The sequence below is a fragment of the Pinus tabuliformis genome, chromosome 5_1 (assembly GCF_031772625.1).
Source record: "Pinus tabuliformis cultivar Carrire ecotype Pingquan chromosome 5_1, CPIR1, whole genome shotgun sequence".
In the NCBI taxonomy this organism is placed as follows: Eukaryota; Viridiplantae; Streptophyta; class Pinopsida; order Pinales; family Pinaceae; genus Pinus; species Pinus tabuliformis.
In genome coordinates, this window is record NC_142305.1 from 789,055,760 (window position 1) to 789,072,927 (window position 17,168).

General features: G+C 37.0%; 1 long non-coding RNA gene across 3 annotated transcripts; it reads right to left on the bottom strand.

The window, feature by feature from the left end:
* Window positions 1-1,280: 1,280 nt before the first annotated feature.
* On the bottom strand, window positions 1,281-4,407 carry LOC149167297 (uncharacterized). Of its 3 annotated transcripts, XR_016260916.1 has the most exons (4): window positions 4,105-4,398; window positions 3,875-4,020; window positions 2,034-2,093; window positions 1,281-1,577 (listed from the first exon to the last, which is right to left on the bottom strand). It is a non-coding gene; the product is annotated as an uncharacterized LOC149167297 (long non-coding RNA). The 3 variants fall into 3 exon arrangements; XR_016260917.1 differs by having other exon boundaries at window positions 2,038-2,093; window positions 3,875-4,407; XR_016260915.1 differs by having other exon boundaries at window positions 3,875-4,406.
* Window positions 4,408-17,168: the final 12,761 nt, after the last annotated feature.

Here is a 17,168-nt window from a genome sequence, read left to right on the forward strand (position 1 = left end):
GTAATTACAGACATCACAAAGATACCATAAGCCAAAGCAGCCCACAATGGATCACATTGAAATTGGTTAATATGGAGAGAGGACGCTATCACAACACATCTAATATGGGAACTTGCTCCCCAAAATCAAAATTGGAGATTTTTTTGGTACAATTAATCCCTAAAAACCATCATACAATAGCTTTTCATGTGGAATTATCTACAATAAACCACCCCACAAACAAGGCAAGATGAAGTATGAATGCTAAACAAAATCCTATCATAAGTTGTTCCACTAGTAATTTAGATATCAAATAGATAACCAAAAGCCAAAAAGAACCCACACATCGTGATGCCAAAACAGGTGACAATGTGTATAGACAATAGATAACGTCAATGACTGAAAAAGAATTATAAATTTTACACATTTTTTAAACAATTTTAATTTGCAAAATAGAAGCTAAAAAAATAGCAAGTAAATCAATGAAAGGAATTTTGATGGTCATTAAATATCAAACACTAAAACTAAGAGCACGAGAGTGGAATCAACTTTGAACTGATGGTGGTTACTGCCTATGTAAGAATGAAGAATTGATACACATGATTACTGAAAGAAGTTATGTCTCTATCTCTTTTATCTCTAAACTGATTGTAACAACAATGCATGAACATTCAGTCCTCTACACTGTCGTAGCTAACAATACCCTTGCTTGTTCTTGCATTATCATCCATTCTTGTTGCATTTTCTTCTTCCTCAAGAACATCGTTCATGATATCTTCGTCACCAACATCTTCCACATCCTCTTGTGCTTCATCACCTGCTCTATGAAGACATGTTTTGAGACCATGACTCAATTTGTTTAACTCAAGATCATTATCCATGCTTTCCTGTAGATTTGTTATCGTGTTCCCATTCCTGGTATTCCCAACTGTGTGCCAACTCTGGATTGGAGAGTAATTGATCACTAACTTTTTTTTGGTATTCTGTTAACTCTTGCATGTGCTTGGATTTCCATTGCAAAAGCTCCTTTAAAACAATTTTAGGACAAATGGATCAAAACAAAAAGATGAGAAAGAATCAACAAAATAGAAAAACATAAATGCTTTCATAAGAGAAGATTACAAAGAAAAGGGTAAAGGGTTATAATCATTGATGTAATTCTACCTTCTCTTACTCTTCAAGCAATTTGGCACAAGTATCTGAAGGTTTTGCAGGGACATAGAATATTGGAGGCTCAACTTTTGTCCCGGAAACACTAACAACAAACAAACTTGGGACACAAATCTGACAACTCTTTCAGATAAAGAATCCTGATTAGCAGGATATAATTTAACAAGGGAAAGAATTCACTTATAAAGGAGGATTAATGATTGTGGTTGCTAGAGAAGCAACACTATCTACAAGTACATGACATGTGAGACAGGTACTTTCTTCAATAAGGTCTCATATATAATACATTGACTCCAATCACAAAGGAGCTATGCATACAACATAAACTTATCTTTGGTTCCAATAAAACTGTGAAATGTCTAGGAGCACTTGAGCCGGTTCTAATAAAACTGTGAAATGTCTAGGAGCACTAGAGCCAAAATAATAACCTGCCAAAAACATTTTTTATGTTAATATAGAAAATTATGACAAACAATTGCTCAAATAGACAAAACATATTGTATTGATTATGCCAGAAAATTGGCTAAATGTACAAACCATTTTTATTAATTCTTTTCAATATTTCTATGTGTTTGTAAACATTGGCATCAATATGCATATTCACTGAATTTCAAGTAAGGATAAGAAAACAGGCTTGGAACCCCACTACAAATGCATTGAAAACTGGAAGAGATTAACACTGCTTAGCTGATTTATAGAATAGAAATTTTTAATATTGAGTAGTTGGGCATTCTATTACAATGCAGGCTCTACCAGTTAGGCAATGGTAAAGAGATCCAATGAAATTTTCATGTTATACAAAATAACATGTTTCCTTCCAGTTTCTTGCTAATAAAGAATGCCCATTATAAGATAACACGGTCTAACTAATAAACAAGACTTACTCACTATGGCTGAAATGTCGAATCTCCAATGTTCTCATGCCCCCTACCTTCTCCACCATGCTGCAATATTTAATCAATAATGTTTCATAGAAAGAAAACTAAGACATAAGCCAGAACATAAGACACACAAAATTGAACATTTATTGCATTGATATAAAAAAAATATTAAAATTATGCCACCATTGAAGCAATAACAAGAAACTCTAAGGAGAAAAAATAAGCTTAATATACAAATTGATTCCAAGTATCCAAGATCGCTTCTTGTGTGATTATTGATCCTTGTTTCTGTGAAGTTTACATATATGAGCTCGAATCAGTACAATAATGAATCTATCACAACCTGTAAAAGAGAACTGGTCTTATCAACAAAAACTAATGGTATGGAGCATTTTCTATATAAATAGTTGTGCCATACTTTGTCCATGGTTTTACAAATTATCATGCAGTAGAGCTGCATCATTCCACTGAGTTCCTGATTTTTTTTCATTGCAGGTCATTGGAGAGTATCCTAAAGAGAAACACCTCTCTAGATAAATGCATGATCCTTCTACCTTTATCATATGATGAGTATATACACAGGCATTCATACAACATATTCACAGGCTTGTAAAGTGGCTACCAGACTAGGTTTGTAGCAGTAAATCTTCCTTTAGAGTTGATATATCATAGCCCCTCCAAAAGGATTGTGACTACTGATTTTGAAACCTGAAACTTTAGCAATCATTTCATTATCAGTAGCTATGGTGCAGTCCCTAAATACCTTTTTGTCAGAGAAGCCAATAATGGTGTGTAAAGTTGTTCTTAGCATCTATTTCTTATTTTGCATCAGTCGTCAGACATGGTTTTGATTTGTACAGGTTCCCAGTCTCTCTGTACTGATAGTTATATAGATAACAACATCATATCAAGTGAACTGATGGAGAAACAAAGAGATCTTCAACCTGCAACAACATGTCTACCTTCTCTGACATGCTGCAGTGTTTAATAGATTGGTAAAAAATGATAAAATCGATCTACCTCTACCATTTTAAACACTTCTATGTGGCCCTAACTTCGTCACTTTGCAACACATCTTCTCCCTTTTCTATCTCATATCATACCTAAATGTACATCTTTTAGAGGTAGTTCGAAATTTCACTCCGAATACCCATTTAAAAATATAAAATTTATTACAGTCGCCAGAATATTCGAATTAAATTTAGTACAGTTCTCGGAGTTGAGCACATCTTCTCCCTTTTCTATCACACATCATACTTACATGTAAAACTTTTAGAGGGTAGTCTGAAATTTCACAGAAGCTGCGTTTGGAGCGTAATGGTAGAGCATCTGGCAGACGTCAAATATATTCATACTATACTTGTATATGATAATTGCTACACACATAAAATATGGCGTTGATCTTGTTGGATTTAGTGAAACCCACACGAAGGAGCCTGGGCCTGGCTTCAAGCTGGAATACCCGTTTCAAAATATAAAATTTATTACAGTCGTCGGAGTATTCAAATTAAATTTATTACAATGGTCATAGTTGCATTAGTCTCGTGGGAAAATATAAAATATAATAAAATAAAAAAGGGAACTCAAAGTTATCAAAACATGGTTGAATCTCTATCCCAATAGTCCTCGAAAATAAAACATAGATAATCAAGGGCTCGAAAAGAATGAAATATAGTTCAGCTTTGAACCCTTTTATTATCCTTCACATCAAAATGACGTAAAGACACCCATCGCAACCCAGACCTTCATTAGTAAAAATATCAGAAACAAGTATACATTTCTTACAGATATCAAATAGATGACACAAGTAGCATTGGAAACCCTACAAAATATCAAATAAGCACCTCAGACAACATTGAAAACCCTGCTTCCAGCAGAGGCAGCAGAGTCCCTTTTAGTTCCCAATCCTGGTCCAAGGCTGCTACCTTGCCTAGCTTTAATTCCATTTCGAGAGCGAGCAGCGTCTATTACAATTATTTATCCAGAAACACTAGAAGCAAATCATTTGAGAGTAACATGATTGCATCTTATTCAAATGTTAAATAGAAAAAAACAAAAATTAAACGAAACCAACCTCCCACTGTTGCCGTTTGAGTTCTTCGATTTCCTTTTAGAGCTCCACAGTCTTCTCCATCAAAGAGATCGCCATCCCTACAATAAACACTCGATGGCCTAGAGGTTTCAAATTCCAAATCCTAAATATCACTGAATAACAAAAGATTTCAACACGAACTTTCATAGCAAAGCGACCTCCACTCAATTGGTTCCACGTGCCAGTTTTCTATTTCATTGAACGACAAAAATGATGGCTTTGAATTGGCCGGGGTGAACAATGTTTTCCCACCCGAAGCCAACAAATAAAACACCTATCCACCTGAAGATAATAGTGGGGAAGTAACAACTCGTTTCCATTTGAAAAGGTTATCTACATTAAGATGTGTATCCAAGGCACATAACAGAACACAAGCCACAAGACCATCAATTACCAACAATTCCTTAATTGCTCAGTTTAATCAACAAAGGGAAATAATGGAAAGGACAAATTATAATAGTAATACCTATTCCTCGTTACACTACTTGATCTAAATTTAGCGATCCCAACATATTTAATTTCTTAATTATGCGATAATTTTTTATTTTTTTTTTTTCAATTCTAGTTTAGCCATAGAGACTTTTTATATTAAGTGAAAGGTAGAATTGGCATAAACTAATCATTAAAATATATTACCTTACCCATAACTCTTACACCATAAAAATGGTGCCAAAACAAGTTTGGAAAAAAGAATGATACTTCGAAATATACATTTCACGATGCCATCGTAAAATGATTACATATATTACAGTTAATTTCCGATTTCCGTCATGAATCTCTAACTACAAAAATTAACAATAGAAGTCCTGCAAAAACAGAGTGTCTTGCACATGTGCGATTGGATTGGAAAATGAATCCATTCTACCCACTATACACTCGTACAATTGTAATTGCATAATCTATATAACCATTTCTAGCACTCGAGTGCCATGAAGATCTTAAATTCCATAATTGGGCAACAAATATATAGCCGTTAATGTGCATTAAATGAGCGAGGCTGTATATGCTTACCATTAATGAGCATTAAATGAGCAGAGGCTGTATATGCTCATTGTTGGATAACTGGCTTGCCAAAATCCAATAGTGGGCATATACAACCCTCACTCATTTAATGCTCATTAGTAAGCTACTTATTTTTAGCGTAATATCATATACATTAAATTCTTGGCTTCATTTCCAACTCGTTCTACAAATTCATTTTGTAATTTTATGGTGGATGTGTCACAGAAAGAAACAAATTTATATTATATCTCGACAATACAGATTCTAAGATTATTAAACTACCATCATGCATGGTTTGGTTAATCTAAAATTCTCAAATTTATTATACAATTAAAATTTATTATTAATGCATATAGGTTGGGTTCAAAGTTTCCCAAGGATCACTTTTCCCTTTTCATCATGTCATTATCCATGGAGTGGGTTGAGACCATAGTTATCAAATTCGCCCTTGGGAAGAACAAGATACTCACTTGGAGAATCTGAAGTATATGTGTTTTTTGCAGGCAGGAAGAGGAGGACAATGTCCACATTCTCTTAAGATGCCCTATAGTTGTACAGGTTTGGCATGGTTTGTCTGCTTTACTCTCCTTCACATATATTGACCACAGTTCTATTGAAACATGCTTGTTATGGTGGAGTACCCAGAATAGGCATAGGAGGGCCATTCCACTGTTTACATTTTGGGAAATTTGGAAAGCTAGAAATAAAATTATCTTTGATAACATTTTCCACAATGATGACAAGATCATAGACATGATACACACTTGGATGGAAACACTGCTGAAGCCACAATCACGTACACCTTCAGTGTCTCATGGGCCTAATGATCCGTATATCTCCTACCTAGCTTGTTTTTTTGACGGAGTTGAACAAGGAGGTAGATGTAGATGCGAGATTTGGATTTGTATGGACTTTAACATGCAATATAGGATCCACTGGGGGGATGTGGAACTAATATGAAGGCAGAGGCTATGGCACTTTGGGGGTTGCTATGATTCACAAGATTTCTAGACATTCACAACATAAACATATATGGAGACTCCCAGGCCATCATCAATCATGTCTTGGGATCCTCCACTATTTCACACCCCCATCTATAGGGTTGGCTAAGGAACATCACATATCTTCAAGACACTCTTCAGGGAGTCACTATACAACACATCCACAGAGTTCACAACACTGTTGCAGATGCCTTGTCTAAGCAAGGTCTACTCGACACTTTGGATGGGCTTCATATCACTCTGGAGGTGGATGGATGCTTGATAGATGCTAGTTTTATGCCTTTTCCTTGAGTTTTTGTCTACACTGCATTTTACATTGTATTTTGTTTTTTGTTGTGTCCACATCATATAGATGCTCATTGGGAATTCACATTTCTGGGTTTATTTTGTCTTGCACTGGATGGCTATTTCATTGTTATATGCTTCTTCCTCCAATTTTGTTTTTGGTACACTGGTTGTTTTTATGTGGACACGGTCTAATTGTAGAGATTGGACCCGATCCTTTTTTATAGGATACACTGGGCTATTGTTGGTCCATGTGGTAATATGTTGCTTTCAATCTGAATCCAGATGGATCTTGATGTACTAGTTTTACTATAGTATAATAAAATCAACGTTTTTTCTTTCCTGAAAAAAAAAGGAAATCAAATTCACCCAAATCATGGTGAAAAATATGAAAGTATGCCCGAATCATGGTGAAAAATACAAAAATTCGCATGTACGATTTGAATACTGAATAGTTCGACAAAAATCGATCCGGTTCGTACCATAGGTGCTTAACGATCAGGTGAAAATAATAACATAGTTCATAATTTGGGCGCATCTATTGTTCATTAGCGGGCATATTTAATGGCAATAGATTGTTCATTCACTAAACACATATAGATTGCTGCGGTATGGCATGCACATAGAGAAACACATAAATTGTTGAGGTATGGCATGCACGTAGAGAAAAACAGAAAAATCATCCAGTAGATTGTTCATTCACTAAATATAAATAGATTGTTGCGATATGGCATGCACACAGAATATGGGTGGGACTACTTGCAAATCGATTGCAAAGACCAAAACTCTGGAGAAAAACAAAGATTACTATTATATGACATGCATGCACACAGAACATGGGTGGGACTACTTGCAAATCGATTGCAAAGACCAAAACTCCAAAGAAAAACAAAGATTACTATAATATGACACGCATGCAGAGAAAAACATAAAATTTATTTTTAGGAGACTTATGGATTACTTAGATTTTATAGGTTAAATGAGTAATAACAATTATGATGTAACGAGGACTAAATGCATGCTATGATTAGCATCCCAATCTCAAAGGATGAAGTAGATTTATGCACATTGATACTAAGACTAAATCTTATTTTCCTGCTAGATTTTTCCCACCTACAGAGAAGGAAATGGAAGTACTTCTAAAATCAGGGAAAAAAAGAAAAAAGAAAGAAAGAAAGAAAGAAAGAAAGAAAAAGAAAGAAAGAAAAGAGTTTGATTTTTCTATTTGAATATTAATTTTTTAAATGGAGAAGGATTTACATAAATAAATTTTTGAAATCAAAGAAAGAATATAGGTTTTTGCAAGGAGTATATGTTTTAGAGGGAAGAAGTGAGTGTAATTTTTTTTTTGAGTGGATTTGATCTCGAAGATTTTTTTATTATATACTTAAAAGTTATTAAAATAAATTAAAAAGTGTATAAAATTCAAAATAAATTAGAAAAAAAAAATAGCCAAAAATATTTAAAAAGATATATTATTTAAAAAGTGTTTAAGAAATATATTATCTAAATTTTTTAAATAGATTTTTTTATCATATCTTATCAAATTTAAATGCGAATTCAAATTCAAAGTTGATAACTATGGTTAAGACCTATAAACTGGGCCATACTTAATTTCATTCCTTTTCAGCAAAGAGGAACACGAGGATCATTTAACTACTTGAGTTGGTTGTGGAAGTGTCCCGTCTCTCCATGCTGTGGACAGATTGGAACTGCCATACTAATGCGGCTACAGTCATTAAATAAACATGTGTTCCACTTAGTTATTGACATGGCACCAGTACTTTTGGTTCCCGTGGGCTTATGCCATAAAGCTCCACATTGTACAATGGTCCAGTCATGAGGACTATTCATGACCAGTTTTCTCATGGGCCTTCACTGGTTAAAAGGCATCCACAGTGTACAAAGTTTTACGATTGATTCCATAAGTCACGAGACTCGGAGCACTTCTCCGACTTTTGGTGGATATTGAACCACATCTCGTACTGACAGATTCCTTCGTACTTCAGTTTGTTGGTCCGACTGTCGAATGGTTGTCCCCTCCTTTTGCTATATATGCAAGGAGTCTAGGCTCATTCGGGCATCGGTTGTTAGTCATTGTGAGTTTGTAAGTCTTATATTTTGGAGTCTGAGCTCTTTTCCTGCTCTGCAACTGCGGACGATCTGTCTGATCTGCTTGCATCACGTAAAGAACTCAAGTCTTTAGGTGTTCTGAGAAGCCTGCGCATCAGTGTAACCCACTGGTGAGAACCTAAAGTGGCCAGAACATTAGAGTGTTGAGGTATATGTGTGTGTTGAGTCTTTGTTCACAGATAGAGCCTGTGTATTCACCAAGTAGCCTCCAGTAAAGCTCGTCCAACATTGGATAGCTCAAGTCTGGTAAACGCGAACACAGTCAAACTCTGGTTTGAACAAATTTGTTATTATTGTAATCCATTTTGAGATCAATAAAGAGTGTTATTTCATTTTCCGCTTCTGAGTACTGTGTGCTTTAATTTGTGCTGCTGAGATAGTAATTCTTGCATAAAAGTTCGTCACTACATCAACTAGTTGAAGGGATGCCAAAGACCGTGGAAGGCCAGGAGTGTCGTTGTGAAGGTCTCAGAGTGCGTGAAAGGTTATTGATAGTTTTTAGTTCATAACAACAAGGAAGAAGAGGCTCAGCAAGGCCAAGAGAGAAGAGACATAGAAGAGCAAACTGGACCATTGTACAATGTGGAGCTTTATGGCATAAGCCCACGGGAACCAAAAGTATTGGGGCCACCAAGGGCCGTTATTCCGGGATAAACTCTGGGATATAATATACCATCCCAGGCTTTGGTAAAGATCCTTCTTACAATCATAGGTTTATTAAGCACAAATTGGTGTTTTATCTTTGTCATTACCAACCATTCATCATGACGGCACATGAATTGTTGTAAGATATGATGGTTTGGGTAATTATACATGTGTCTTACATCTCTAAATGGTTCATGAATACATTCCATGTTATTTTTGTGAAAACATTTATCACAATTTAAGTGGAAATAGGCCTCATAGCAGATTGGATCAATGGCTGTACGGTTAACACCATAGTCATCCCACCAATCCTCTAGCCATTTTGACTGTTGTGATCTTTGTGCAGTTCTGATAGTTCCAAACTTAAGCTTAGTGTAGTGTGTCTCATTTCTTCCATCTACATTAAGCAGATCCCACCATAGCTGCTTATAACCTGCAAAATCAAACACTGTGTCAGGGAAAATAAGTTTAGGATCATTTTGGGGCCATAAGACTGGATTAGTAATTGGCCATTCTGTATTCCAGGCTCTGTTTATAGTGAAGTATCTATGATATATTTTTCTTCTGTCACCTCCTTCATTCCATATCATTGTTATATCTTTAAAGACATTTTGTAGTACTTCTTCTGCCCTCTGTGCTCTGACCATACTATCTGAGTAAATCATGTCATGTATCCATTTATTGCCTTTTGGGAAGACTCTTATTTCTGGCACAAGATGAAGGAGATCGGTGTGTGGCTGTAGATTAGCATCCAAGACTTTTGTGCTTCGGAGCTGCCATGTGGGTTTCCAATTTTTTCTGTATTCAGTCCAACTTTGATCTTCATTTATTGTTCTGAGGACTTCTTGGTTTTGAGTTGGATCCCATTCAGTTACTATGACCATAATATGATCTTGTTCTTGATGCTGGATGTTTTGAAGGTGTTCCCTACTTAAAAAGTCAGGGAGACAATTTTCATTACCCTTTATATGTTCCACCTGAAAATCAAAATTTGCAAACAATGCTTGCCATCTTGCGAATTTAGCTTCCCCAGGTTTTTTGATATTTTTTGTCAAGACTTTCTTTAATGCTGATGCATCAGTCCTGAGGAGGAATGTTCTGTTGATAAGATGAATTTCAAATTTATCAATGCAATTCCATGCAGCTTTAACTTCTTTTTCAATGGTGGAATAATTCTTCTCAGTAGGGTTCCATGTTCCTGAAGCAAATTGAATAATTTGCTCTTTTGACCCTTTTCTTTGTTTCAAAATACCTCCCCAGCCAATATTGCTGGCATCTGACTCCACGATTTTGAATGCAGCATCATCTGATATGTATAAGATGGGGAGAGTTTTTACCTTAGACTTGATATTTTGTACAGCTCTGGTATGAGTTGGAGTCCAGGGTTCAGGATTCTTGCGCAGATGTTGGTTCAACAGACTTCTGTCCTTTGCGCAATCTTGATAGAAATTACTGACATAATTGAGGCAGCCAAGAAAACGCTGCAGCTGAGTCTTGTCAGTTATTATATCTGGAAACTTGCTCGAAAATTCAAGAGCATGTTTCTGCAGTGAAATTTGGCCATTAAAAATATTGTGGCCTAAAAACTTAATGGAGGTTTGGAAAACCTCAATCTTCTTCTTACTTAGGACTAAACCATTTCTTTTGATGGTATTTACAAAGATCTGGATATGCCTGAAATGATCTTGCAAGTTCTTGGAAAGATCAGAATGTCATCTATGTACACGATTAACCAATCAAAGAATGGCTTAAAAATGTTATCCATCACCTTCTGAAATTTTGACGGAGCATGTTTGAGGCCAAATGGCATAACATTCCATTCATAGTGCCCTGCTGGGATACTGAAGGCGGTCTTAAATTTATCTTTCTCCGAAATGGCGACTTGCCAAAAACCTGATTTCAGATCAAATTTTGAAAATACTTTGGCTCCTGCAATTCTACTGATCAGATCACCCTTGTGGGGGATTGGATATGTATCATCTGATAGTACTGCATTCAGAGGCTTGTAATTTATGACCAGTCTCAGGATTCCTCTGATTTGTTCTGATCTTTTATTGACATAAAACCCATAGCAGTTCCATGGACTGGTTGATTCTCTGATCAGTTTTTTGTCTAGCAGGTTTTGGACCTCTTTCTGGCAGAGTTCTCTATATTCTTTATTCATTGGGATTGCCTTGCTTTTACAAGGTCTGCCTGTGTATTCTGCTTTGTATGGGAGCTCAACTGAATGTTGCTTCCTGTGCCAAAATGCATTTGGTTCTTCAGCGCAGCATTCATTTTCAATCTGGACTTTTAGCTCTGAAATATTTTTCTGTACTGCTGGAGAAGTTAACTGCTTTGAGATGCTGAGAGTGGATTTCAGATCTTTTAAGTCTGATAACTTGGCTTCTGCTTTTTCCAGTTCTTTCATAGTTTGGACCATTGTCGAGATTCTTGGGGTCGATACATATGGCAATTCTATCCTTCTGGATTGGCCACTGGAAGTAGGCAGAGTGATAAAATATCCACCTCTGTTGTTCTTTGTCCTGTATGAACCATGAGGTTCTACAACAGCTAGAAAAATGTTTCCTAGGATGCAATCAACTGGGATGTCAGCAATAGCAAATTTCAATTTTATACAATGTCTGTCAAAACATATAGAAGCTTTGGGCACTTCATAATTCAACGTCTTATTGCCTAGACCAATAACTTCTCTTTTAGCTGCCATCCAAAATTTTGCTGGGATAACTTTATTGTTGAGTATATTCACATCTGCTCCAGAATCAATAAGTGCAGTCAAATTAAAAATTTCATTCTGTATACAAATTTGTACCTGTACGTGGTGTTGTTGATACTCGACTGCGAGTATCCGCATTTCTTGAAAACCAGAATCATTATCTTTTATTCCTTCATAGATCTGGACATTTGCTTTATAGTAATCTTCTGGATCAGATTCTTCTTCTGGTTTTGTTTCTTTATGCATTTTTCCTTTTTCTAATCCCTGAACCTGAATTTTTAGCTGGGAAATTTCAGATTTGAGATTGTGTATTTCATGGCTTACTTCCCCCAAGGTAAGTGGGCGGACTTTGTCCTGTTGTCTTTGTCTTTGAAAATATTTTGCATTTCTTGCATATGAGGCATCAATAAAAAGTGGCTTCTTACCAGAATTTTTGCTGTTATTTGAAATCTTCAGCTGATCCATGAAGGCTTCTGTGAGGCGGGTCTTCATTTCTCCATCCTCCATTGCACGGATCTGAGATAAGATTTTTATTTCATCTTCCTCTGTTTGAGCCATAAGAACTTTTTCTTTGAGTTTCTTATACTGTGCCTCTTCTTCTGAAGATGATTCTGTAGAATCAGATTCACTGTCAGTAAAAATGCATTTACAATTGTCTGAATCTGAGCAATTACAGGCATTAGCATGAAGATTTATTTCTTCAAATTCTTCAGATGATTTTTTTTTTTTGTTCCCATGGAAAAAGTCGTAATTTCTATTGATATAAAGAAATTACATTTTGTAGATGCCAAGTGCATATTCATATGGAGGCAGAGATGCCTGTTGAGTTCATAAACTTTTGACCAAAAAGAAAGACTATTATGTCTCCACGCAGGGAGTCTGTTGACTGCTATACTATGATTATACTAGTTTGCAACTGTAGTAAGTATGATCAAAAATATATCCGGCTCTTCGCAGAGAGCACTAAAACTTTAAGTATCCAAAAGTGAGTTTGTAACTAGTAGAATATGTACGGTAATTACAAAGATAGTCTGTATAGGTGTGGGCCTTATAGCCCATTATCTGTAAGATCATCAAAAGGTCTGTGATAATGCTGGTAGAAGGTCCCGTCAATCTCTTCCTGTATCAGCCAGTCGTTTCCTTGTCTATGCGCTGCCTCTTTGGATAGTTGATCTGCCCCTGTATTTTGTTCCCTGTAAATGTGTTGACAGACAAAGGAGTCAAAAGATGTAATCAATCTTTTAGCTTCATCTAATATATGCCTCAATGAAAATGCATTGCAATGTGATGCATCATTCAACCAGTTGCAAACGATTTTAGAATCGCCAAATAGCTGTAGGTGTCTGCAGTGTTTTTGCAGTGCAAAGTGGATAATATGTTTTGCTGTGCATAGTTCAGCAAAGTTATTGGTTCCCCTGCCTAAATTAATTTGGATCTTGAAGCAATGATTTTCATTAAGATGAAGGATGGCCCCGCCCCCACATCCCGCCTCCTGTGCAGAGCCATCAAAGTAAGCCCAGGGATTATATTTGTCAATGGTTTCAGGTCTGATGGTGCGAGGAGGGGTGCTGGTATCCTTTGCTGGAAGCAAGTCAAAATCAACGATGGTATGGAGCAAGATGGCAGGCCAATGGGGGGATCTATGGTTGAATATAGACTAGTTGCGAGCAATCCATAGTGCCCAACATACAAGAAGAGGCATGTTTATGGTTTTTCCTTTGTGATTTTGACACCAAATATTCCAGGCATCCATAAGATTGAGCCCATGCCAGTTTTTTAAGGAAGGATAGTGAGCAATGATGGAGTTCCAAAATTCCTTTGCTGTGGGGCAGTTTAGAAAAAGGTGCTCTGTGCTTTCTTCATCTCTGTGACACAGGTGGCACCAGAATGGGCCATAAAACGATCTCTTCATCAGATTAGTCCCAGTAGGAATCTTGTCAAAAAGGATGTTCCACATCAGTAAGCGAGAGCGGGGGGCTGCCTTGAGCTTCCAGAGTATTTTCCAAGTTGGAAGAATGTTCTGAGGCCTGTGTGGTTCCATTAGCCTTATATAACCCTGTTTCGGGGAATATACACCATGTTTGGCAAAGGCCCAGATTATCTCATCCGGTCCATCAGTGAGACGGATGTGTGCCTGGGTAAGGGCATCCGTATAGTCCTGCCATTCATGCTGCCACTGAACCAGTATGTCCAATTCACGAGCCGATATCCATGCCTGATGAAGAAAAGAAGAGTTGTTGTTGTCGCCAATGTGCTTGATGTGGGTGATACCCCTGCTGTGTAGATACCTTATTAAGTCTGCAGATAGTCTATGTGCATTGCCATAGCCTACCCACGGATCCAAACTGATTCGAACAACATTGCCCTCCTTGATATGCCATGTGATGCCTTCTCGCAGGAGAGGTAGTGTACCGATGACCGCTTTCCAGATATTGGATATGTTATTTCTCGTTCCATGCTGCTATCTGAACTAGTCCATCAGATTCATAGGCCATATATACTTCAATTGCGCAACTCGGGACCAGAGACTATTAGTGGTAATAAGCTACCAACCAAGCTTAGCCGCCAAAGCTCTGGAAAATAGATCAAGCCTCTTGATGCCCCATCCTCCCCATCTCTTGGGTTTCGCAATAGTGTCCCATTTGACCCAGGCAAAAAGCTTGCCCGGTTGATTACCCTTCCATAAAAATCTGCAGCATATACTCTGTAGTCTGTTTAGAATACCTTTTGGTATCCAGGACAGGGTCATCCAGTAGACTGGAGTTGCTTCAATCACCGCTTTGATGAGGATCAGTTTGCCTGCCCGAGATAGGTATTTATGGTACCATATCTGAAGTCTCTTTTCCACTTTCGCAACGAGCCATGTCCAGTCCGCTATCCTGTATCCGAGAGGCTTTAATCTAAATCCTAGGTATTTTATACCCTCTGCCAGATTCAGAGAGGTAAAAGGGAAGCGCTGTGATGTGTATGTGATCTCATGTTGAGTGCAGCCAACAGTAGTGATCGTGGATTTACTATCATTTATCACCATCCCTGTGGCTTGTTGAAAAAGATTGAAGATGTTCTGGAGGGCCGTGGTATCCCCAATACTGCCATTTAAAAAAATGAGAATGTCGTCAACAAACAATAGACGAGTGAGGAAAAAATTCTTGGCTATTTTGATGCCTGACAGGTGATTTCTCTCGCGAGCAGATGTAATAGTCCTACTTAATAGTAAGGGCGAGAGTGGACATCCCTGTCTGAGGCCTCTCTCCGAATTGAAGAAAGATGTAGCTTCCCCATTAAGTAGCACACTGTAAGATACATCTGTTATACAGCTCATTATCCATTTGATATATGCAAAAGGAAATCCTAGGTGGGTCAGCAACAGTGGGATATAGAGCCAATTTGCTCTATCGAAGGCCTTTGATAGGTCCACCTTAAGTATCATACCTTTCTGCTTTTTAATTTGCATGGTGTGGAGGAGTTCCTGCGCTGTAGCGATAGCTTCATGAATCTGTCTGTGGTGAAGGAAAGCAAATTGTTCAGATGATATATGTCGAGAGAGGATAGGCTTCAGGCGATTAGTGATGATCTTTGCAATAATTTTATACAGACAATTACAGAGGGAAATGGGACGAAAATCGTTGAATGATTCTTCAGATGAATAGACAAGACTATTATTTGAATTTGAGAATTCATCAGATGAGTACAACAATTCTTGTTGTTGAATTTGGGGGTGATCACCAATTGTAACATTAGGACAATGCTCTGTCCTATGAGATTTGGACCCACATTTCATGCAAAAATATTGGGTCTCAGTCTTGACTTGTTTTAATTTTTGATTTTGTGGCTGAGATTTCTTGCCACGATTCTTTTTCAACTCTTCTCCTACAGGACAGTTATTTGTAGTGTGTCCTGTTTGGCCACAGAGCCAACAAGTTAGTTTGTTCCACTTTTCTTGTTTATGACTGTGTAAGTGGATATCAGATGGCCTGTAATAGTGTGTTTTTGGGATATACCTGTAATATCCCTTTCTTTTCTGTTGTGCACGGGGCCTAGATGGAGGCCTTTTCTTACTGAATCTATTATAATTTTTTCTGGTTGTGTGCAGCTTTTCTTTCTTAGCTCTTCTTTTGAGCTTCCTTTTCTTAACTAGTGGATCTTCTAGAGATAGGCCATATTTGCTGCAAAAAGATTTGTTGTCCGGAAATCTGGACAACTTTTCTAATGAATTATTTACCTTTGCACTAGTACAAAGGCCAACCAATGTTTTAGTAATCAAACTGTAAATATGTCCCCATGTATAGGACTCAAATGGCATCTGGAAGACTTCTTGTAATCGAAGATAGTCTACAAACTTTGATGGAAGTGCTACCAAGTAAACCTGTTTCCACAACAGATTTTTGGAGTCCTTTGTCTCATATATCCTCTGCATCCAGTCTCTATGGAAGTCTTCATATTGGGAGATCTTGTAACATTTGAGGTTCATTAGAAAAACTTCATTCATGGAGAGACCCTAATAAAATTTGTGACCAGGGCAAAAGGGAAACTCTCCTCTTCTTTCCTTTCTTTCCATCCCATAAATAAATAAAATAGAGAGTATTCGGTGTCTTCGTGCACCCATTCTAGAAAATATGGTTTTATATGTTTATACCTTTTCATGCTCAAATGTCATTTTGATTAACTTTTTCTCTTGTTTCAAAGGTTTTTCATGCTCAAATAATTTTGATTAAATTGTTCTCAATCCAAATAGGAAGAGCGACATGACTTTTATCACCTTCATCTAAAATTTGGTGTAGAATAATATTCTCTTGTTTACTTGGGCTCTCGACAAGACAACTACGTTGGTGACTCGTGCTTTAACTCTTCAACCCTTGAAAGCCCTTTTCACATTAAAATCATCGAGGTCAGCATATTCTTCACATATCGCTCTAGACCCCAAGCCACCTCCAGCGGACACGTGGGGTCCCGAGGGATGCAGAGGGATTGATTTCGGATGGAATAGTCAACTTTATTTTACCTTGACAAGCCATTTATGTGAATTAGAGGGAAACTTTCTTGAAAGCGGGACTTATCACAATTTATATAAGCTTGTACTATCTTTTGGTGTGAATCCATCCGTATCATGACGTCAATCATTTGTAGAAATTTTTAGTTATATGTATCATTTTTTTAAATCAGTATATATCTATTTTAAATACAGATCTAACATGATCAGAGAGGGATCTAAATTTTTTGAGGTGTAATTTTTTTTATGAGTCCATATTATTTAATGGTTTTAT